Genomic DNA, 23,544 nt, shown 5'->3' on the forward strand with positions numbered 1-23,544 from the left:
GTTTCCTGTCTTTTGTCCTTTGATAGTTATTTTCTTAGGAGATAAAAGTGTGAGTATTTTTCTGATGTTCTTACAGTGATTACACGACCAAGAGCTCAGAGCAATTCAAGATAAAGCAGAAGCTGACAGTTTGCCCGTGGGACTGTCCTCTATGCCCACCCTTACACCTCATACTCTCTGGTCACCATGCCTCCCCATTCCAAGCCCAGTGCTCCTACTCTGGGCTGACCCCTTGGCCAATGCTCCATCTGGATCCAAAACCATCCCTCTTCTCTCTCACTGAAACATGGTTCTGATTTCCCAAGAGTTGGAAAATTATAAGGGATTCCTTGGATATTGTTTCCAGCTCCATTAATGTATTCATCCATTCAATACATATATTTTGAGTACCCATTTTATGAGGCATCTTCTATATGCTTAAATACTCTCTACAACTTATGTATCTATCACTTATCTACCATTTGTCATCTATCACTTATCAAGTGCACATTTAGCTTGAATAACTCCAAGGCTGAGGAGCTTTTAAGGAGGAGGCTCCTAAAGGCAGCCTGTTACCACTTCAGAAGGCTGTGCTAGGAATTGCTTATGGATATTGAGGCATATCCATATTGAAGTTTCTGCCCTTTAGTGTTATTTCTTCCATTTTCATAGGGTACTCCTTCAAATATTTGAAGGTGGCTAGTATGCTTCTTTCAAGTCATCTGTTTACCAAGTGAATCATCCCTAATTTCATCTCCATTTCTCATAAGACAAAACTATGAATTTTCTGAAAGGTATTCAGATGAATACCTTTCATCTGAACATAATTTGACCCCTCTTACAATGTAGTGCCAGGGAAGCCAAAAACAATCCCTCAGATATGCCAAGTTGTCCATCAGAGAGAAAAGCAGAATTCTCTCCTACCTCGTTCAATCATTATATTCTTGGAATGGTGCTCTCTTCTCAGTTGTGAGGTTATAATATTAATAATAAACATGATAACCACTACTAATTGAATGCCAGGCATTGCACTAAAAGAGAAAAATGTTTTTGTGACATATTGTCAAGTGAGATTTTTTTCTGTCATTCAACAACTGGAACTAAGACCTGAAAGCTGAAGTCAAGCTATACTAAGTATCCCCCTGCCCTTTCTGTGTTCAGCAAGTAACTTGGTGCCAGCAGTGAGCCACCTCTCAATGAGGCTTACTCAGAGATGCCGCTTAAGAACCAGGCCTTCCAACAAGCTCTACCTTGCTTCCCACACACAGTTAATAAACAAAGAGCGTAGTTGGCTTTTCAGAGAGGTGTGAATATTTCCATCCCTCCCCTCAAAAACCTTATGGGCGGGGGGTGGAGTCTCTAAGAGCACCACTAGTAAAGGCTGGGGGTATCTGTAGAAAAAGGGAATGGGTAGTCCATTCTCCAACTGGACATTTGTTCTCCTCTCCCATGCTACCACTCATGTCACCTCAGTGAGATCCAGCCCATGTCACGTCACCTGCTTTTTCTGTACTTCTGTACTCTGAGCTCATTTGCTCCTCCTTTCCAAGCTCATACTCATTTAGTGATGAAGAGTGGTGATTCGCACCACCTGAGTGTACACTGCACCTCTACCATGATTTATCTGAACAACCTGAGCAATTCACTCAGGCTTTCTCCGGGCCCTATTTCCTTCAGAATGGGGATAATAATAGCCACCTCCTCGGGATGTGGTAGGGATTGAGTTATCGTAGTTAATGTCCCTTACCAAGTGTCTCACACATAGGAAGACTGCCCTAATATTCCCCTAATATGTTGCCCTATTATTATTTTTATTATCATTACTACCTATAGACATATCTTTGTGAATCCCTTTCATCCTTTCCCTTCTTTTTATAGCTCTTGTCTAGTCTCTATGAGAAGTTTTTTGTCTTGTTTTGTTTTGTTTTTGTTCTTTACATTCTTTTCTAGCTCTCTTTTTTCCTCCTTTATTTATTCTCTTTGAAAGTTGTAAATAAGACTAATCATGGCTGATAAGAATAGAAGTATTGCTGCTGAGATATCAAGAGAGAGGAAAAGGATGAGAGAACAAACAAACAAAACCATCACCATGAACCTTTAGTAAGTCCAGAAATAATCTACGGAATTATTCCATTTTCTCGCCTTCACTCACTTCCCACACTCCAATCTAGTCTTTATTCCCATCACTGCCACCAACACAACCCTTGAAAGTTTCATCAGAGGCACCCACCTTCATAAATCAGAGGACATTTTTCATTCAACATTTTACTCAACCCTTTCGGTAGTATAGGCAGTCCCGGGTTTCAGACAAAATACATTCCTGAGAACATCTTTAGGTTGGATTTGTATGTAACTTGGATTCCTGATGAACAGCACATACACAGTAACAATAATGATAATAATAATAATATAACAGCTCATATATGGTAATAACAATATAGTGGAATACTATAATAATAATAATACAGTATTCCTGTACTGTAATAATAAGTTACAGAAACTATTGTGCTCTTTATTTTAATTCACACAAACAGAACATAAAAACAAACTCATACAAAAAGTTTAGACAGGAGATAGGAGAAATTTCACAAAAGAATATTAAAAGTTAACACCTGTTGCATCAACACTAGGCTAATAGGAATGTTATGCTCATTTTGATCCTCTAACCAAATCAATAATAACTTTGCATTTCAATAATTAATCCACTACACTGCTTAGCTATAATTGATGCTTTCATTGGAGCACTTCCTTTCACATGTTCCATTATTCTCACTTTATCCTTTATAATTGTTCCACCAGTCGAGTGACTGAAGCCTAATGCTTTCCCAATGAAGCATTCTCCCAATGCTTAATTATTTCTATATTCATTTCATTATAATCACATTTCTCTTTGCTGCAGGCTCACCTGGACTTGCAGTGGACTTTCACTTTGGAGGTATGGTCATAAGGGTAAACTTAAGACTCATAAAATCCAATAAAAAAGATGAAAATGATGCTGTGCGTAAGTGACCGTATAAACAATGAGACCAGCCGCTAGTGTAGAGATGCTACACCAAGGAAAGAACCACTTACGCCATGAAGGTTTGTTGACATGCATGGAAGAAACTAGTTTCCCAATTCTTGATTTAATTTTTAATTATAAATTACTCTTATGGGGAGCCTTGGGAGCCCATTCACAAGTACAGAACACTGTAAGTTGTGTGTAACCTGGAATTGCCTGTGCTCAACAGCCGTGACAACTTTCTTGAAACTCCTCCTCCTTCCCACAACTTCCATGACACCACAACCTCCTGGGTCATTTATGTATTGTTGACTTTTTAAAATCTCTCTAACACATCTTCTCAGACTTACCCAGCTCATCCTCTTCTATTTGGCATAAATTTTAGAGTTTTTCAAGGATTTGTCCCAGAACCTCTTCCCTCCCCTCCCCACTTCTCTCCTTCCCTCCTCTCTCCTTCTCTCCTCTCTTCTCCCCTCCCCTCCTCTTTTCATCACTCTAAACTCTCATCCCACAGTATTATTTACACCTGAATATTCAGTAATAATTGGAGATTGAGGACCCTAATTTACATTCAATTCAAACTATTCCAGTGAGTTCTGTGTGTTTTTCCAACTGCTTATCTAAATATCTCCACTTTGGTATCTCAAACTCAACATGTCTAAGAACAAACTCATGCTTGTCCTCTCAATACCTGGCCCTTTGCACTATATCTGATTTAGTTACAAGCATAACCATTCATCTAGTGACACAGGCCAGAAATCTAAGAAATCTGTGATACCCACTCCCCACATCCAATCCATCAACCACCTCCAAAGTATCTCTAAAAATCTGTTTTCTTCTCACCATTTCTACTTCCCAACCCTAGTCCAAGCTGCCATCAAATCTCATCCACACCACTGCAGAAGCTTCCAAACTGTTTATCTGCCTCTACTTTGGCACCCTGCCAAAATCTGTCCACATAGCTATCAAAGTGATTAAACACAAGAAGCAAAGCATTTAGGGCAGGCTCTGAGATGATCTGAAGTGGGTCGCCCTCCTTCATGGTGGGGATGGTTGCAGGAGATGTGAGTGGGTAAGGGGACAGTGCTCGCCAGCATTCCACACCTCTGAACCTTCCTTATCTGACATCTTTTATTCTCCAGGATCACCAGCCGCCTATTTATTTATTTATTTACTCATTTGTGTATTTGCCTCTGAACCCAAGCTAAAACCAAGGCAAGAATCAACAAACTGGATTCACCGTCAGAATGGAGACCTAATGTTAACTGCAGAAGTAATGACTCGGTGAGTGCGTAGGTTACTAAGTCCTGGCTGGGGATTCGCAGATGAGCTATTAAGAACTGTAGGTCATAAAATTTCAGTTAAGCAAGACGAATAAGCTCTAGAGATCTGCTGTTTAACATTGTACCTATAATCAACAATAATGTATTGTACACTTAAAAATACGTTAAGAGGGTAGATCTCATGTTAAGTGTTCTTTCTAAGATCAAATAAAATAAATAACAGGGAAAATGTCCTTGGCTGAAGATTCAAGACTAGTGATCTCTGAATGTTTTAAATTTACAATCCTTGTCAGAGAGAGATTTTTAAGAAAATGCCCACAATAAACAAATATTTACTTTATATATGTGCTACTCTAATTTTACATTATGAACATTATCAGATGCATGCAAAAAAAGACATTGAATTGGTCTATTATATAACTGAACTAGTAATTCCAATGTTTCTTTCCATACCTCCAAACATTGCCTTACTGCACTCAACTTTGAAGACTACGGTTTAAAATGGAGAGCTGCTTCTATATATGTCACAGGACCTAGACTGAGAAAAGCTTTCATTACTTGTATTTTTTAGGAGTTTGGGCCATAAAGTTCTAGTTGGATAGCAGCAATGGACCCATTCATTTTGGGTTGGGAGAGACTCCTAAGAATCATCAAAGTGTTCACAGCAGCATTGATTACAACAGGAAAATAAAGGAAACAACTCAAGTGCTAAACAATAAAGGATTGGTTAAATAAATAATGCTATATCTGTATGTGAAAATAGTTTGTTCTAATATAAATACAAGTTTCAAAGATGCTTTAATGCCATGGGGGGCCGTAGAAGTTAAATTGTGTCCCCTCCATTTCATATATTGAAGTACTAATCCCTAGTACCTCAAAATGTGAACCTATTTGGAAATAAGGTCCTTGCAGATTCAATTAGTTAAGATGAGGTCCTACTGGAGTAGGGTGGGTCCCTAATCTAACATGACTGGTGTCCTTATAAAAAAGGGAAACTTCCCACAGGGAGAATGTCATGGGACAATCAGAGTTATGCTGCCACAAGCCAGGAACGCCTAAGATTGCTGGCAAACCGCCAGAAGTAGGAGAGAGGCATGGAACAGATTCTCCTTCACAGGCTGCAGAAGGAGCCAATCCTGTTGATTTCAAATGTCTAGCCTCCAGAGCTGTGAGACAATAAATTCCTGCTGTTTAAGCCACCCAGGTTCATGGTACTTTGTTACAGCAGCCCTAGCAGACCAACACAGGTGCCATGCCAAGGCATGTTAAATTGAAAAGATCTGACATAAATTGTGCACGTAGTGTGATACTAGTTGTGTACACACACCCTCACACACATATATATGGATAAAACCCTGGAAATGTTACTGTTTATCTCTGAGTTGTGGGTACTTTTAATATTCATTTCTTCTTCGTTTTTTTTCTGTATTTTCTAAGTTTTCTGAAAAACTATCTAACTTTCTATGTTTATACTTTCTAAGTTTCTGATTAATTTTACAATGAAAATTAAGTAACTTTTATTAATAAATTAATAAAAAATTTATTACTCAAGAGAAATTATTTCTACTGCTCCTAAGGTGGGTAATGATGACCAGATAAATGAATACAGATGTATCCAGGATGTGCATTTTCCCATGTGTGTGTGTGTGTGTGTGTGTGTGTGTGTGCTGTATAAGTTCTCAGTGGACAAACACAATGTAGCCATTATCTCTGAGATCCACCCCTGCTCAATCATTAGCTTGGTCACTCTCATTCTTCCCTTACCCATGAACACCCTTCACACGAGTCATTGGACTTCCATACATTTCTGCATCCTCACCTGTAAACTAAGAATAACATGGGTACTCTGCCTCCCTCATACCAAACAAAATAATATGTACAAAAGTCTACTGATGAAATACAAAGCCCCAGCAACTATGAAGTGCTGGCTGTGCTAGTAACAATGCTATGACTTCACTGTCTGGCCTGATTTAGGAGAAAAACACAACTGAGGAGTCCACACTATGGTGGATGTTCCACTGAGGCAACAGCAGCCACCTTCACCAGCTCAATGGTAGGTGATTGGCAATCCCAGGGGTCACTCACCTAGCACTTATATTCAGAGACTCCACTTTCCTGATATGAGACAGACACAAATCCTGATGTCTTGGTTTTGAAAGACCTGCCCATTTCTCCTTTTAGGAACCTTCCTCCTCAGAGTTTACTTTAGACTCTGTCACCTCAGTTTCCCTGCTTGGCATCAAAACTTTTCCAATCTTTGGTTTCTTATTGCTCATCTTTTCATTGACAGGAGGAGCTGTGGTAGTAGTACTAAGTGTAGTAAAGTAGCCAGAGTATATTTTAATCACATTGACTTCCCCTTGCCAGGACCTACTGTCTTTTTTTTTTTTTTTTTGTAACCTGAGACTTTGCTGAATTTATTTATCAATTTTAGGAGTCTCTTGATGGAATCTCTGGGGTTTTCTAGATATAACATCATATTATCTGCAAAAAACAATAGTTTGACCTCCTCTTTCCAATTTGGATATCCTTAATTTCCTTCTCTTGCCTGATTGCTCTGGCTAGGACTTCCTGCACTATGTTGAATAGAAGTGGGGACAGTGGGCATCTTTTTCTTGTTCCAGTTCTTAGTGAGAATGCTTTCAACTTTTCCCCATTCAGCATGATGCTGGCTGTGTGTTTGTCATATATGGCTTTTTATAATTTTGAGATAAGCTCCTTCTATGCCTAGTGTGTTGAGAGTTTTTATTATGAAAGGTGCTGAATTTTGTTGAAAGCTTTTTCTGCATCTGTTGAGGTGATTATACGATCTTCGCTTTTGCTTCTGTTTATATGGTGAATCACATTTATTTATTTATGTATGTTGAACCATCCTTGCATCCCTGGATAAAGCCCACTTGGTCATGGTGTATTATTTTTTTGATGTGCTGTTGAATTAGGTTTGCTAGTATTTTACTGAGGATTTTTGCATCTGTGTTCACAAGGGAAATTGATCTGTCATTTTCCTTATTTATTGTGTCCTTTCCTGGCTTTAGTATCAAGGTGATACTGGCTTTGTAGAATGAGTTCGGGAGGATTCCCTCTTTCTTTATGCTGTGGAATAACTTCTGCAGAATGAGTACCAACTCTTCTTTGTAGGTATGGTAAAATCTGGCTGTGACTCCATCTTGTCCAGGGCTTTTGTTTTTTTTTTTCTGAAAATTTTTTATTGCTTCCTCAATCTTGTTGCTCATTATTTGTCTCTTCAGGAATTCGATTTCATCCTGATTGAGTCTTGGGAGGTTGTGTGTTTCCAGAAATTTGTCCATTTCCTCTACATTTTCGAGTTTATGTGCATAGAGATTTTCATAGTATTCACAGATGATATTTTGTATTTCTGTGGTATCAGTTGTAATATTTCCTTTTTCATTTCTGATTGAGATTATTTGGGTCCTTTATCTTCTATTTCTGGTTAATCTAGCAGGAGATCTATCAATTTTGTTTATCTTTTCAAAGAACCAACTTTTTGTTTTGTTGATCTTCTATATAATTTCATTTAGTTCTGCTCTGACCTTAGTTATTTACTTTCTCTGCTGGCTTTGGGTTTGGTTTGCTCTTCCTTTTCTGGTTCCTTGAGATGTGTCGTTAGATTGTTAATTTGTGATCTTTTTGTCTTTTTGATGGAGGCATTTAAGGATGTGAGTTTTCCCCTTAGGACTGCTTTTGCTGAATCCCATAGATTTTGATAGCTTATATCCCCTTTGGCATTCAGTTCAAGGAATCTTTTAATTTCCATGTTAATTTCATTATTGATCCAATAATCATTCAGCAGCAGAGTTGTTTAATTTCCATGATTTTGTGTAGAACTGAGTGTTTCTCTCAGAGCTGATTTCTAGTTTTTTCCACTGTGGTCTGAGATGATACATGATAGGATTTCTATTTTTTTGAATTTGTTAAGCCACATTTTGTGGCCTAAAATATGATCAATCTTGGAGAATGTTCCATGTGTTGATTCAGTAGCTTAGGAGTAAAATGTTCTATAAATGTCTGTTAGGCCCATTTGTTCTAGAGTCCTGTTTAAGTCCAGCGTCTCTTTATTTATTTTATGCTTAGATGATCTGTCCACTTCTGTCAGTGGGGTGTTGAAGTCCCTGGCAATTATAATGTTGATGTTTCTCTCTTTGCTTACATCTAGTAGGATTTGCTTTATAAATCTGGGTGCTCCTGTGTTAGGTGCATAAATATTTAGGATTGTTATGTCTTCTTGTTGAATTACTCCCTTTACCATTATATAATGACCATCTTTGCCTTTTTTTACTATTGTCAATTTAAAGTCAATTTTATCTGATATGAGAATGGCTACACCTGCTTTCTTTTGGTTTCTATTTGCATGGAATATTTCTTTCCATCCCTTCACCTTGAGTCTCTATGAGTCCTTGTAAGTTAGATGTGTTTCCTGGAGACAGCAGATACTTGGCTTGTATTGTTTTTATCCATTCATCCAGCCTATCTCTTGAGTGGTGAATTCAAACCATTCATGTTGATAAATAGAATCAATATGTGGGATGCTCTTCTGTTCATCCTGTTGGGTAGTACCTTATTGCTTTGTTTTACCTCTTGTACTATTGTTTTATATGAGCTCTGAGCTTTAGCTTTTGGGTAGTTTTACTCTGGTGGGTGACTATTATGCTGATCCATTTATAATACCATTCTGACTATTTCTTGCAGGGCAGGTCTGGTCTTGACAAATTCCCTCGTGATAGCTTGTGTGGAAAAGTCTTTATTTCTCCTTAATATATGAAACTTAGTTTTGCAGGATACAAAATTCCAGGCTGGCAGTTGTTTTGTTTAAGAAGACTGATGATGGGGCCCCAATCCCTTCTGGCTTATAAGGTCTCAGTTGAGAAGTCTGCAGTTAGCCTGATGGGTTTTCCTTTGTAAGTTACTTGATGTTTCCACCTTACGGCTTGTAGGAGTTCTTCCTTCATGTCAACTTTAGCTGGTCTGACGACTATGTGTCTTGGTGATTGCCTCTTTGCAATGAATCTCCCGGGTATCCATTGAACTTTTTGTACCTGGATGTCTAAATCTCTAGCAATACCAGGAAGTTTTCCTCAATTATTCAAATAGGTTTTCCAGCCCTTGTGCATTTTCTTCCTCACCCTCAGGGATGCCTATGATACCTGTATTTGGCCATTTTACATACTCTCTTATTTCTTATAGGCTTTATTCATTGGTCTTAATTCTCTGTTCTTTATTTTTGACTGACTGAGTTAATTCAAAAGAGTTGTCTTCAAGTTCTGAGATATTTTCTTCTGCCTGGTCTAGTCTATTCTTAAAACTTTCCACTGTGTTTTGTATTTTTTTAAATAAATCTTTCATTTCCAGTTCTATTTGTTCTTTTTTAATATGTTGATCTCTTTAGTGAATTTTCATTCATTTTCTGAATTGTTTTTCTGGTTTCTTTTTTTTTTTTGAGACAGAGTCTCACTGTGTTGCCTGGGCTAGAGTGCAGTGGCATCATCCTAGCTCACAGCAACCTCAAACTCCTGGGCTCAAGTGATCCTCCTGCCTCAGCCTCCTGGTTTTTCTGGTTTCTTTGAGTTGGTTTTCCATTTTCTCTTGGATTTCATTGAGCTTACTTACAATTCATATTTAGAATTCTTTATCTGTCATTTTGACGTTTTCATTTTAGTTGGTATCCACTGCTGTAGTGCCGGTATTCCCTTTTGGGAGTGTCCTTTCACTCTGATTTTTCATACTTCTGGAGTTCTTTTTCTGATTCCTTCTCATCTGGAGCAGCTGTTTCTTCTTATTTTTGGCTTTTTTTCTTCCCCTCACTCGTAAGTGTGTGTTTATAACTTATGTTGGGTAAGAACTTTTGGCTTTGCTTGTGGGTACTTTGACGGCGATCTGTGTTCTGGATGGATGCCTTGGTTATAGATATCCTTAGTGTGGTGGTTTTTTCAGTTGCTAATTGTTTTTAGGCTGTAGCAGTGGTGAGCTATGTAGGACCTGCTGTCTTGTCCTGTCATGCAATGGTCTTTAGAAGGAGCTCAGGAAATGCAATGTGATAACAACTTAATAGCTGCATCTTAAAAAAAAAGGTCTACATCTCTTCATGCAATGGTCTTTAGAAGGAGCTCAGGAAATGCAATGTGATAGCAACTTAATAGCTGCATCTTAAAAAAAAGGTCTACATCTCTTCCCTGCCTCTCATCTGTAATGCATTCCAATGGGAAAATATTTTCAAAAGAGATAAAAATAAAACATGGAAAAGATAAAGCTGAGGAGAAAGTTTATTAAGATCACTAACATCACAAAGATGTTAATCTCTGTTTGCATAGCAAGCATCTGTTTTGCTGCATAGCCTAGGATGTAGAGTTTTTTTATATTTCTTGTGTTTCTCTAATTTAATTTCATCTGCCCTGAGGCCCCATCCCACTAGTTTGGCAGGAAATTCCACCTCAGTAATTATTGTGGTCTCTCTCCTCCCTCCAGGTTTATGTGAAAGTTATATGGATCAAAATGCTTGTGGAGGGTCCCCCTGCAATTTCCTGGTGTGTTGAGAGAACTGGGGGGTGTATTGCCACTGTTCAGGGACCACCCTCCCCACGAACACAAGCTATCCTGTCCTGGTCATCCTTCAAGCTCTCAAGGCTCCCCAGGTCTGTTTATTTCCACTACACAACTTTTCTTACCCTAGAACCCCTCAGAACTCAAAGAGACAGCCCTTTCTTCCTCGAGCCAATTCTTTGAAAGCACGAGTCTCTTAATTTTGCTTTGAAGGTACAGAAAACCTGTGCTCTTCGGACGCTGAAGTCCTGGATTGCCCTTTGGAAGGAAGGGTGTAAGGGAGAGGGTAAGCTGGAAAGAAAGAGAAAGACACCTCATATTCCTTTATTCTTCTACATCAGTAGAATGGAACACAAATCAGTGTCTCAGTAAGTCATCCTGCCACTCTTCACAAAATAGGTTAAAGGCCCAGGTGTTCTTAGAAGGGCAAGAAGCGTAAGCTTGAGAGAGTCCTTGACAGCCACCAGGCCATAGGCATCAAGGTGAAGTGCCTACCTCCACTAAGAAATTATATTCTCCTTTTTTACTCAGGGAGGGTAAGCAGAGGTCCATGCAGGGCAGAGCAGCAGAAAAGGAGTGTGGTTCAGCTGGCACAGTGGCAGACCAGAACTGGAAATTCTGCCAGATCACAGACACCTGGGCTGGCCGTATCCTGTCTCCTTGCCTATTTCACTCAAAGGTATTACTTAGGGAGTTGACATGGCATAAGGAGCAAAAAGGATTTGGGGGTCCTCAGGAGGTATGTGTTGTGTTACCAACCACAACCCTGGGACTCAGAGACTTGGCAGTGAAGGCTTTAGTGGGTTAACGCTAAACAAATCAACCAGACACAGGGCTTGGTGATACAGGCCGGTGACCTGTGGGTGGCACTGTGCCAAGCATGACACAGCACACTGCTATGGGAGTCCAATTGCAGTACCTCAAGGATTGAAACAGGAGCCAGGAGGCCGTCCCAGGACTCAAGGAAACTTAATCCGCCCACGAGTTCCCAGCAAAGGCATCTGCCGATCAGGCTGCTTCTGTGGCAAATGCCTTTCTTCATTCCTTCTCTACTTTCAGCCTGAGAATCCAAGGTCCGTAAGTTGGGTGTTGTTTTGTTGTTGTTTGCCTCCCACAAGAACACAACTGTCTTCATATGAATATGAAAATTATACTTGTTTTCTGTAAAATGTTCAAGCAACAAAAAAGAGTGTCCAGATGAGAAAGGAAATTCTGTCATGGTTTCATCGAAGGCTGAGCCAGACACGCAGGCACCTGGACCGCCATGAGTAGGCCTCGTACATGCTGACACTCTTAAGCATTTGCTCACAATCTCTTGACAGAGGTGGCTTGGTGGAAGTGACAAGTGTTTATTGTATGCCTTATTTTATTCCCAAGCATATTATTCTGTCTGGTGGGAGGGTACCAATGTACATTTCTCCATTACTTAATAAGTCCTATGTGGAGAACAAAGTTAACTGTCACCATGTTTCCAGTTAATTCCAGTGGTCTTTTAGTGGCCCTATCTGGCCTTATCCTTACTCCAGCTATGACCCTAGGCCACAGAGACACCCATTGTGAAATGTTTGGTGTATATTCTTTCAGATTTTTGCTTCATGTATATATACATTTACAGTCACAAAAACAGACAAACAAAGGATAATATTGCACATGCTGGTCTAGCTTTCCTTCTCCCCAACTTGTCTTTCTCAGAGAAGGAATACTAATCTGATTAGCTCAAATTCTGTGGCACCAATGGGATCAAGGCCCAATGTGACACACACCTCTCTCGATACCTCTTTGTGAGGAAGCCTGCACCCCTGGTGTGTGTTGGCATCTGGCTTTCTATTTCTTCTCTTCCTCTTACCTGTTTGCTCCAGTGTGGTGTTGTTTGGATCACAGCTAGTAAGACTTAGGCTTCTGGGGCGGGAGAAATCCCACTTAATCTTGAACCCAAACCTCATAATCCATCCCAATGTGCCAGCAAGCGCTTCATTAAAAGATGGATCATAAGCAGATGATACTAACATGTATCTTATATGAGACTTGCATCTGTTCCTAAAGGCTCTCTCTCCCTCACGAACTTCAGAGAGAGACTGAGTGACAGGGCTGAGAGGAGTTTAGCATTCCTAGGTCCTGTGATCTCTATTTCATTACTATTGTAAACCCTCCCTGACATTCTTTACTGTCTTATGTATGTCATACTTTATGTGGACATTTCCCCCATGCTACATATAGGCCTACCACAGCTTTTTAAACTATGACTGTAGTGACATCATGATGTACTGTCCAGATCCCCAGTTAAGAGAAAGATTTATCGCCCCAGATCTGGGAGTACTATCTGCAGACAGCCTTCAGCTGCCAGCCCTCCAGGGTGTGCTCCACTTGCAGAGTACCACCTTGCCCAAGGTCACACGCTTCCAGGGGTGGCCCACCTCCAGTGGCTGGTCATGTGGGAATATATATACATAACAGCCAGGTCATTTGGCCCAATGCAGGACCACTCTGGCAAGCTACTTGAGCTTCATAGCTCCCCCTAGGAGTCAGGTGAAGCCATGGTCGAAGAGTGGTACACAGTACAGCTTTGAGCAACAAGGTATCAACACAAATCCAGTGGCAATTTTTGGGATTTTTCCTTTTTCTTGACAGAAATACTACCTTGCTCTAGTTGTTTTCCGTTGCAGGTAAAATAATGACACTCGCCCTCCAAATCCACATCTCAATCCCTAGAACCTGTGAATGTGTTATCTCACATGGCAAAGGGGACTTTGTGGATGTGATTAAGTTAAGACTCTTAAGATGAGAAGATTATTCTGGATTATCCTGGCAGGCCCTTTATCATTACAAGAATCCTTATAGGAGAGATGCAGGAGGATTAGCACCCAAGAAGGAAATGTGATGATAGAAGCAGGGAGGGGGAGGGGCAAAAACCTACCTAATGGGTATAACAAACCCTATTTGGGTGGTGGGCACACCTATAGCTGTGACTCAAGCATTACAAAAGTGATCCATGTAACCAAAAACATTTATACTCCCTTAACATTTTGAAATTAAAAAAAGAAAAATATAAGCAATTTAAACATTTTAGAATATTATATTTAAAATATTTCTTAAATTTAAATGTAAATTGTAAAATATTAAGATTTATATGAAATTGAAAAATTGAGGGAAGTTTTGAAAAAATTAAAAATATTACTATAAAACAAGAAAAAAAAAGAAGCAGGGAGTAATAGAGAGTAGTCAGAGGGAGAGATGTGAAGATGCTACACTGCTGGCTTGAAGGACTGTGGACAGCCCCTAGAAACTAGAAAAAGCAAAAATGAATTCTCCCAAAAGCCTCCAGAAAGAACATAGCACTACCAACACCTTGATTTTACCCCAGTAGAACTGAGTTTGGACTTATGACCTCCAGAACTATAAGATAATACATTTGTGTTATTTTAAGCAACTAAATTTGTCGTTATTTGTTATAGCAGCAAGAGGGAACTAATACAGTTTCCTTTCCCCTTTTTCCTTTCTCCGATCTAGACTGTGAATGAAATGGATGGAACTGCAGCAGCTACTTTGAGGCTAGGGGAACATGGCCAGGAGACACACAGAGAACTTGCCTTGACATCTTTGAGCCACTTAACTAATGCCAGCAGTTGCTTACCTCCAGATCTACTTGCCTTGTGGAGAAACAAGACAAAAATAAAAAACAAAAAACACTTCTTACATATTTAAGTCACCTTTGTTTCACCTCACAATTGAACACAATCCCTATCTACTGCAGGAGTAAATAAAAATATGAGTAGAGATCTACTTACTGTTATGGAAAGATATTCATAATATACATCAGAAAAAAAGACATGCTATAAAGTGTCTGAAGTATGATCACATGTGTGATTGATTGATTAATGAAAAACTATTTCTAAGGTTATATTCCAAGATATTCATTGAAGTTTATCATATTTTTGTATGTGTTGCATAGCTTCCCTACTGTATTTTGCTTGTGTAATAAAAATAAAATAAAGTTTTTTAACATTTTTTAAGGGAGGTTGATGAAAGCAAGAAAAATTCACCAAATCAGTTCAAGAATGAATAAGAAGTTGGCAAGAATCGATGTTCATCTGTAGGTAGAAGAAGAAAATAGATAAAGACCGATTGGTAAAGGGAGGTTTTGTGATAAGAATGAGAAAAAGAAAAGACCAAGGCAGGACAAAGTGATGACTGAGCTCTCGTGCATTTAGTCCAGTGAGTCTCAGGAATGAAAGGATAAGTGTGAATACTAATCGAAGACTCAGAAAACAAATTAAAGTCATGAGCCACATAACAATGTTTCTGTCAACAATGGACCACATACACAACGGTGGTCCCATAAGGTATTACTGTATTTTTACTCTATTTTTTCTCTACCTTTTCTATGTCTAGACATGTTTAGAAGCACAAACACTTCCATTGTGTTATAATTGCCTACAGTATTCAGTACAGTAACATGCTATACAGGTTTGTAGCCTGGGAGCAATGGGCTATACCATATAGCATAGGTGTGTAGTAGGCTACACCATCTAGGTTTGTGTAAGTTACACTCTATGATGTTTGCACAACGACAAAATTACCTAGCAATGCATTTCTCAGAATGTATCCTCATTGTTAAGTGATGCATGTATATACTTGTGCTGTACTAACAAATAATATAAAACAATTAAAGTTACATACTGCAATGTTTTCTAAAGAATAGCCATATTTTTTAGAAATCATTTCATTCAAGCATTCCTATTCCCCTCTCTGCTTTATTTTTCTTCATAGCACTTACCTGACATGCTGTATTTTTTACATTTATTATTTGTCTCCATTACTAGAATTTTTTTTGAGTTCAGTATTATATATATCACAATTTGCCTTGTTACATTACTAGAATTTAAGAATCATGAAAAAAAGGAATTGGCCTCTTTTGTTCACTGCTCTATTCTCCCACAAGACTGTGGCTGGTATACCACTGGGCTCAGTAAATATTTGTTCAGTGAATGGATGAACTACAGCAAGAGTTGGTAAACATTTTCTGTAAAAGGTCGGATAGTAAGTATTTTAGGCTTCGTAGGCCAAGAGGCAAAATCAAGGATGTTATATAAATCATTATATAACAATGATTAAAAATGTGAAAACCTATTAATATCTCAGCTCACAGGCTATGCAAAGACAGACAGTGGGCCAGATTTGGCCTGCTGCCCAAGGTTTGCCAGTTCCTGAACTGGAGGATTAACAACTCAACAAAAGTGAAAACTATCCTTCAACTATCTTTACTTAATCTCATAAATCATTTCTGGCAACTTTCAGGAACTCGGCCAATCGCACAAATGTGGAAGCAACACGATGGTAACCAATTCTGTGTCTTTATAGAAGAACGGGTATCACTTTTCACATCTAAATGTTATGAGGTGAAAATTTAGGGTAGGAACAGCTTGTGATAGTGTTTAACTATTACTAAAGGCCTGCTTTGTGCTAGGTACAATGCCAAGAACTAAGGGTGCACTTAAAGTTTAAAACCCAGCAGCAAAGGCATGTGCAGGCAGCAAAATGTATTCTTAACTTTTTTAGAAAAGTAGGCAATCAAATAGAATTTACTCAGAAATTTGAGTGAATTCTGTTTTTAAAACTTCCATATAGGGAACATAATAAAGAATGTGTCATTTTAATTCTAGAATGGTGTTGTGTCAAATCTTATTCTGTTTCTTATATTTTTCATTGACCAGAACTTTTTTTTTTTTTCAGACAGAGTCTCACTCTGTTGCCCAGGCTAGAGTGCCATGGCTTCAGCCTAGCTCACAGCAACCTCAAACTCCTGGGCTCAAGCAATCCTTCTGCCTCAGCCTCCTGAGTAGCTGGGACTACAGACATGCGCCACCATGCCTGGCTAATTTATATATTTTTAGTTGTCCAAGTAATTTCTTTCTATTTTTAGTAGAGATGAGGTCTCGCTCTTGCTCAGGCTGGTCTCGAACTCCTGAGCTCAAATGATCCACCCGCCTCGGCCTCCCAGAGTGCTAGGATTACAGGCGTGAGCCACTGCGCCTGGCCTGACCAGAACTTTTTAAAGTTTATCCATGTTCCTATATATACATTTATCTGATTGCTTTTAACTACAGCTTAATGTCCCACAGGATGCATCAGCCACATTTCATTCATTCGCTACTTCAATTGTGGACACTTGGGTTGCTTTCAATCCCGTGCAACCACAAACCCACTGTGATGGACAGGTCCTGTGGACCTGGTGAGGTTCTGTCAGAAGGCTTCCCAGATGGGTGCCCTTTTTATACCTTACCAGCAGTGCCCAAGGGTTCCCATTTCCCTGTAAACTCAGCGATGTCTGGCTTTGACTTCCTCATATCTGCCACTCTGGTGAGTGTGGGGTGATGACTCCCTGCTTTAATTTGCCTTTCTCTGATTGCTGGTGAAAATTGTGCAGTTCTCCATACTCCTGTCTGTCATTTGGGTTTCCCCTTCGGAGACTGACCCGTTTATAAACTTTGGCCATTTTTCTTGCTCTTTTAAGAATTCCTTGGCTAATAATTCTTTAGCACTTCGGGATATTGCAAAAGAAACAGCTTCTCCCAGACTGTCACTTATCTGCTAACTCTGTCTATGATGACCTTCATCAAACTTAAATCTTGAATTCGATATTTGATAATTTCAAATTTTATGCTTTTTAGGTTTTTGGTTTTTTTTTAAAAAAACCTCCTCATTCAGAGGTCTCAAATATTCTTCTATTTCTTTATTCCTTTTTGTTAACTTTATCATTTTACTCTTCCACATGTAGGTCCTTAATCCATTGGAAATTATTTTTATGTCGTGCGATACCTTATCCTTTCCTTACTATTTTGGGATGTCGCCACTATCCATACCAAGTATATACACACACACACACACACACACAATAAGTCCTCACTTACCACCAACGATAGGTTCTTGAAAACTGTGACTTTAAGTGAAGTGACATATAATGAAGCCAATTTTACCATAGGCTAATTGATATAAACGACAAATAAGTTTCTATGGTATATTTCTGGTCACAAACACATCACCAACTTCTAAATAAAGACTCCGAATGCTTCTAATATTAAATATTAAAATAATTTTGAGTGATACATATATTTTTAAAAGATTAATAAAATCAAGTAAGATAATTACTTAACCAATTCTTAGTGAATCAGTGAGTGCTGGTGGTCATAGTGGTGGCGGGTTAAATTAAATCAAGGAATAAATTCAAAGCTTAACATAGTAAAGAGCACCTCCTCCCACCATGCAGTTCAAAAACAATCACAAATACAGCCAGCTCCCTGAGCACTTTCACACCACATTGTTTATTGTAATGCATTTGTATGATTAGTATCTACTTTATGAATTTTTATTGGACAATACTGTAATTTGTATTCATTCATTCATTCATTCATTTTCCAACCTGCTTATTCCAGGGTGGCCTGAGCCTATCCCTGCAACTCATGGCACAAGGTGGGAACCCACCCTGGACAGGACGCCATCCATCCTGGGCGCAGCTACACACATCTACATTCAATCACACTGGACCATGGAGACACGCTGATTAACCTAAGGGCTACATCTTTGGGATGTCAGAGGAAACTGGAGTACCCAGAGAAAACCCACACAGGCATGGGAAGAAAGTCCAAAAACTGCACAGACAGTGGCCCCAACCCAGAATTGATTTTTCTTCTTATCAACATTATAATGAATGTTATTTGAGGATCTGCTGTACATATATATACAGCCACATATAAACACACATATACATATATATATATATATATATATATAATCTGTTTCTCAGCTCTCTATTTCACTACTTTAGTCTACTTGCAAGTACCACATTATTTTTTTTTACCATGACTTTGTAAAACGTTTTACTATCTAGTAGCATGAATCTTCCTTTTTAAGTTTTTCTTTTGTACAATTGCTTTTTCTAATGTGAACCCTTATTCTACCTTACATATTTTAGAAATAGTTTATCAGGTCCCCTACTCTCTCCTCCCCCCCCAATATAATTCTACTGGAATTTTGATTGGAATTGCCATGAAATTATAGATTAATTTTGGGGTCAAATTGATATGTTTAAAATGTTAACTCATTTCATCAATGAAACATGGCAAATCCCTCCACATACATCCTTTGGATGAAGCCCCAGAATCAAACAGTCTAACAATCAAGTGCAGTTAAGAAATGGAAACCACTGTAGACATTTCCAGTAGGAAGGGACTTAATCCAGAGAATTAGAGGCCTACAAAATACTTGGAAGGGTAGAAGAGTGAATCAGGCAAAAATTTCACTGGGTTTCAGGAAATCCAGAGGGGCAGGAATCTTAGGAATTGCAGGAATTTTAGGAATATCAGGGAGACCACTACTTTCAGTCTCAGCTGCCTGCATCAGCCAAGCACTAGCTCACACAGAAGCTGCCTCAGAGCTGCCAACTGTCCCCACTTCTGTCCGCCGCCATTACCAGTAAATGATGACTTTTCCTATTATCTCTCCTTCCAAATGCTGTGCAAATTTCTCTTGTTGGCAAAATCTAACTCACAACCCTCCTGCCTAGAGATAGGGATTGACAAACAACAATGCAGCACAAAAGAAAAACAGAAAGTGCTTAATAAATGTTAAGTGATTTGTAATAAGATAAAGTTTAAAACACATAATATCAAAGGTATTTTAGGTATGATTCAAAGTAAGCATATTTTAAATGATTCAATGATATGACACATTATTTCACTTGGAAGCATTTCAAATATTTTAACATTTGCAGAGGCTCACTTTTAAAATAGAATGAGTTTTTCACAAGGAATAATATCTCTAAGATCACACAGTCATATGCCCTGGCCATACGCTTATTGAACTATGTCTAGTTAGAAGTCTACAATTTAAGAAGGGATGAAGAATTTGATGATTGCTCAGGCACCAGCAATAAAAATGATTTGATGTGGAGGTAAATAGGATTTATTTTACATATAAAATAAAAATCATGTGTGTGTGTGTGTGAAAATGACCCAGTCAATAATAGTCCTAAAATAGAATTATTATCTAGAACAGTGGTCTCCAAACTCTTTTGATCATACATCCTTGTCAATAAAGATGCTTTGATCATGCACAAATATAGAAATTTAAAAAATAAAGTAAAATTACAGAGAGAAGTTCTAGCATTCCCTTCCAGCATCCCAATGGACGGTCTCAAGCAGTCCTTGTGGTGCACACACCCCACTGGGGAGAGTACTGACTTGTCCAGCCTCCCATGTTTTCTCCATATTCTCCACCAAGCTGTTCAAAGCTAAAACCTGCACAAATGTTGCCCATTACATACAGCAGGGTGCCTTGATCAAGACCTAGAGTCAATACCTAAATCAAGGGTAAAATTGATCAAGACTTGTAGTCAAGTTCATTCAAATGACATCATAGCTGCCAGGAGGGGCAGATGTGAATGCAGTAAAAAGGAAACTCCTACCCAGAGGTAGATAATATGGAAAATGAAAGCAGGTAGAGTGAGGTGCAGGTTCTAGACGGAACACTGAAGCCAGCAAGAGGTGACCCATGACCAGAAAGAAAAATGAAGTCTAAAAACATCAAACTAAAACCAAGGACACAAAAACAGCTGCCAAAAATAGACTAAAGAAAAATGCTGGGGTTGGTGGATTGGGGTATGTGGTTCACAGTGGGGAAGGAAAAAAATAAATAAATAAACCAAGAGCTCTAATTCAGAAGCCAAAAACCCAAAAGAAGAATCAGAAAGAGATTCAGACAGTGCCAGATCAAATTTCAAGAGCCAGGCAAGAACAGTCAGCACTTCCAGGGCTCAGAAGTTTATGAGGCAATTATCTTGAAAATATGCCTGAGAGTAAGACTCTTTTAAGAAAACAAATTATTATTCTCGGTCTTGTGATTTCTGATCTTAAAGAATTCTCATTCTTTCCAACCTAGGGAGACATGCAAGGCTCTGGTAGACTTTTCAAAACGTTAGAGCTCAAAAGTACAAGTCAAGTTGTTCTAGTGCATTGCCTGGCAGACAGCACACATTCATTGAAGATTTGTTTCGATTTGTGCTAGATGATTAATGCCCCACAGAGGGACATTATCCATAAGGAATATCCCAGGGGCTGTGCAATGTGGAGACTCTGGAGTTCTCCAGGGGCAAGGTGCTGTTCTAGGCCTCAGGGATACAGCACCGAAGCAGAGAGACAGAGTCCATGCCCTCAGGAGACTTACATTCTAGTGGGACAATAAAGAGTAAGCAAACAAATAGATAATAAGTTCCAGTTAGTGATAATCCAGTGAAGAAAACAAAGCTAGGAGAGGACTAGAGCATGCCAAGGGAGAGGAAGGCCAACTCTCTTTTACAGAGTTGTCAGAGAAGAGACTTTTTTGCAGGGTGTGAGAAAGCCATGTGAATCTCTGAAGGAAAAGCATTTCAGGCTGAGGGAATAACAAGTGCAAAGTTCCTGAGGAAGAAACGTTCTTGATGTGTCTGAGGACACAGTGGGATGGTCAATGTGGCTGGAGAGGATTGAGTGAATGAGAAAAAATGTTTAGGAAGTGAGAGTTGAGAGATGGGCAGAGCTTGACTCTGAAGGGCCTTGAGGGTCACGGTGAGGAATTTAGATTTTAGACTAAGCATGACAGGAGGGGCAATGTTATCAGATTTATGCTTTTCAAAGCTCACTCTCGCTGTAGTGTAGAGAATTATTGACTGCAGGGGCCTAAGAGAAGAAGTAGTTGTGTGCTGGAGCCAAAAATTTTCAGAAATTTGTGAACCAGTTGTTCAACACAACAATTATTAAAAATTAGGTAATATAAACTCATGAATAAGTGATATTAAAAGAAAGATTATAAATAATGAAAAGTCATCACTTTCTAATTATTTTACTATATTTACCATGATCTATGCTCTTGAGGTTATTTGTATCTTTTTATCCGGGTGGAGGAAATACTATTACTACATAGCAGTGTGCTACTGTGAATCTCTTCCCAATGCCATGTTCAGTGATGTCATGTTGGTAGCTTGAAATGGCATGGTGGAAGTATTTACACCAGAGAAATTGGCAAAGGCTACAAAGCAAGCCTGCCCCCCTAGAGAGGCAGCCGTGAAACGTTTACCAATACACCCGCTGAAGCAGAAGACCAGCCCCATGACAGCAGTCTAGGTGAGACCTATGGCGATGTGGATGAGGGTGGCAGCAGAGGAGGCAGACAGTGTCATGGTTCCACATAGACTTAAAGGTGAAGTTGACAGAACTTGCTGATGTACTACATGTGAAAAGCAAAGTAAAGAAAAGTATGCATAATGACTTCTGAGAGTTTCAATGTGAGTTTGGATATAAGATTTTGAATTTGAGAACAAGATAGACATCAACGCCTGCTATAATGTAATAATAATAATTAAGGAAAAGTTTCTTGAGAAATTTTCTTCTCTAGAGCTTTCTGTCAAGGCTTTTGAGACAGTTATCCTTTCTATAAGACAGTAATAATTGATGTTGATGGAAACTGAATATGATAATTACATAAAGTCAGGATTTGTCTTTATTTTCCCAGCATTACTTAGCACAGTGCTTGAGTATATAGATGTTCAGTGTCCAAAGCAGTCATATCCCTAGAATACGATGTTATTTTATGTCTTTGGGGCTTTACATGTATTTGGGGATCTATAAGAAAAGTCATAGTGATTTTACCAGGGCCTAGCTATTATAGCAGAAAGCTGTAACAGAAAAGAACCGAGTGAGTTGTCGAAACACAGAGCTCTCTAACTAGTTCTACATACCTGGTGGGCTATCCTCATTGGTACTGAAGACAGTGCTTTTTAGTGACTCTTAAAGTCTAGTAAGGACACCTTACTTTTAAGAAAATTAGGCCAAGATTTGTTTGTGAATCAGCATTTCCATTATAACACTTGGTGGGAATGGAAACAAGATTTATATGTTAATGTAAAATTAAACTTTAAATGTCTACTAGCTGCCTTCTATGATCATCCTTCCAAAGTTGATATCCTCTTTAGCTACAGTACTATTTTATTGCATCACTCAGTGTATTTCCTTTAAAAGACTTATCAGATTTTTATTAGCTTCATTATTTATTGGTTTACTTATTAATTGCCTCACTTTTCCATTTGATTGTAAACTGTATGAGGACAGGGACCTTGCCTGTATTTAAGGCACTGCTGCAATTGCAGTAACTATTATAGTGCTTGGCACATAGTAGGATCTCAATAAATATTTGTTGAAAGAAAAGATTAATTATTTGACTGATAATCATAGAAAAGAACAGGAGGCCAGAAAGGTACAAAAGACATTTAACCAAAACAATAAATGTTGACGTGGATGCGGAGAGATAGGAACACTCACACACTGCTGATGGGACTGCAAACTAGTGCAACCTCTGTGGAAAGCAATATGGAGATACCTCAAAGAGATACAAGTAGAACTACCATTTGATCCAGCAATCCCATTACTGGGCATCTACCAAAGGAATAGAAGACATAAAAAAAGACATCTGCACTAGAATATTTATAGCAGCACAGTTTACAATTACAAAGATTACCAAAATAGTCCTATGAATATGAGAATTTAGTATATGATCAGTATGCCATTTTAAATCTATGGCGAAAACATGGTCCATTTAAGAAATAATGTGAAAAGTGGCTAGTGATTAGGGTAAAACATTTGGGTTTCTATATCAGTCCTTTGCTAAAATGAATTCCAGATGGGTCAGTGACTTAAATAT

The sequence above is a fragment of the Propithecus coquereli genome, unplaced genomic scaffold (assembly GCF_000956105.1).
Source record: "Propithecus coquereli isolate 6110/MARCELLA unplaced genomic scaffold, Pcoq_1.0 Scaffold32, whole genome shotgun sequence".
Taxonomy (NCBI): domain Eukaryota; kingdom Metazoa; phylum Chordata; class Mammalia; order Primates; family Indriidae; genus Propithecus; species Propithecus coquereli.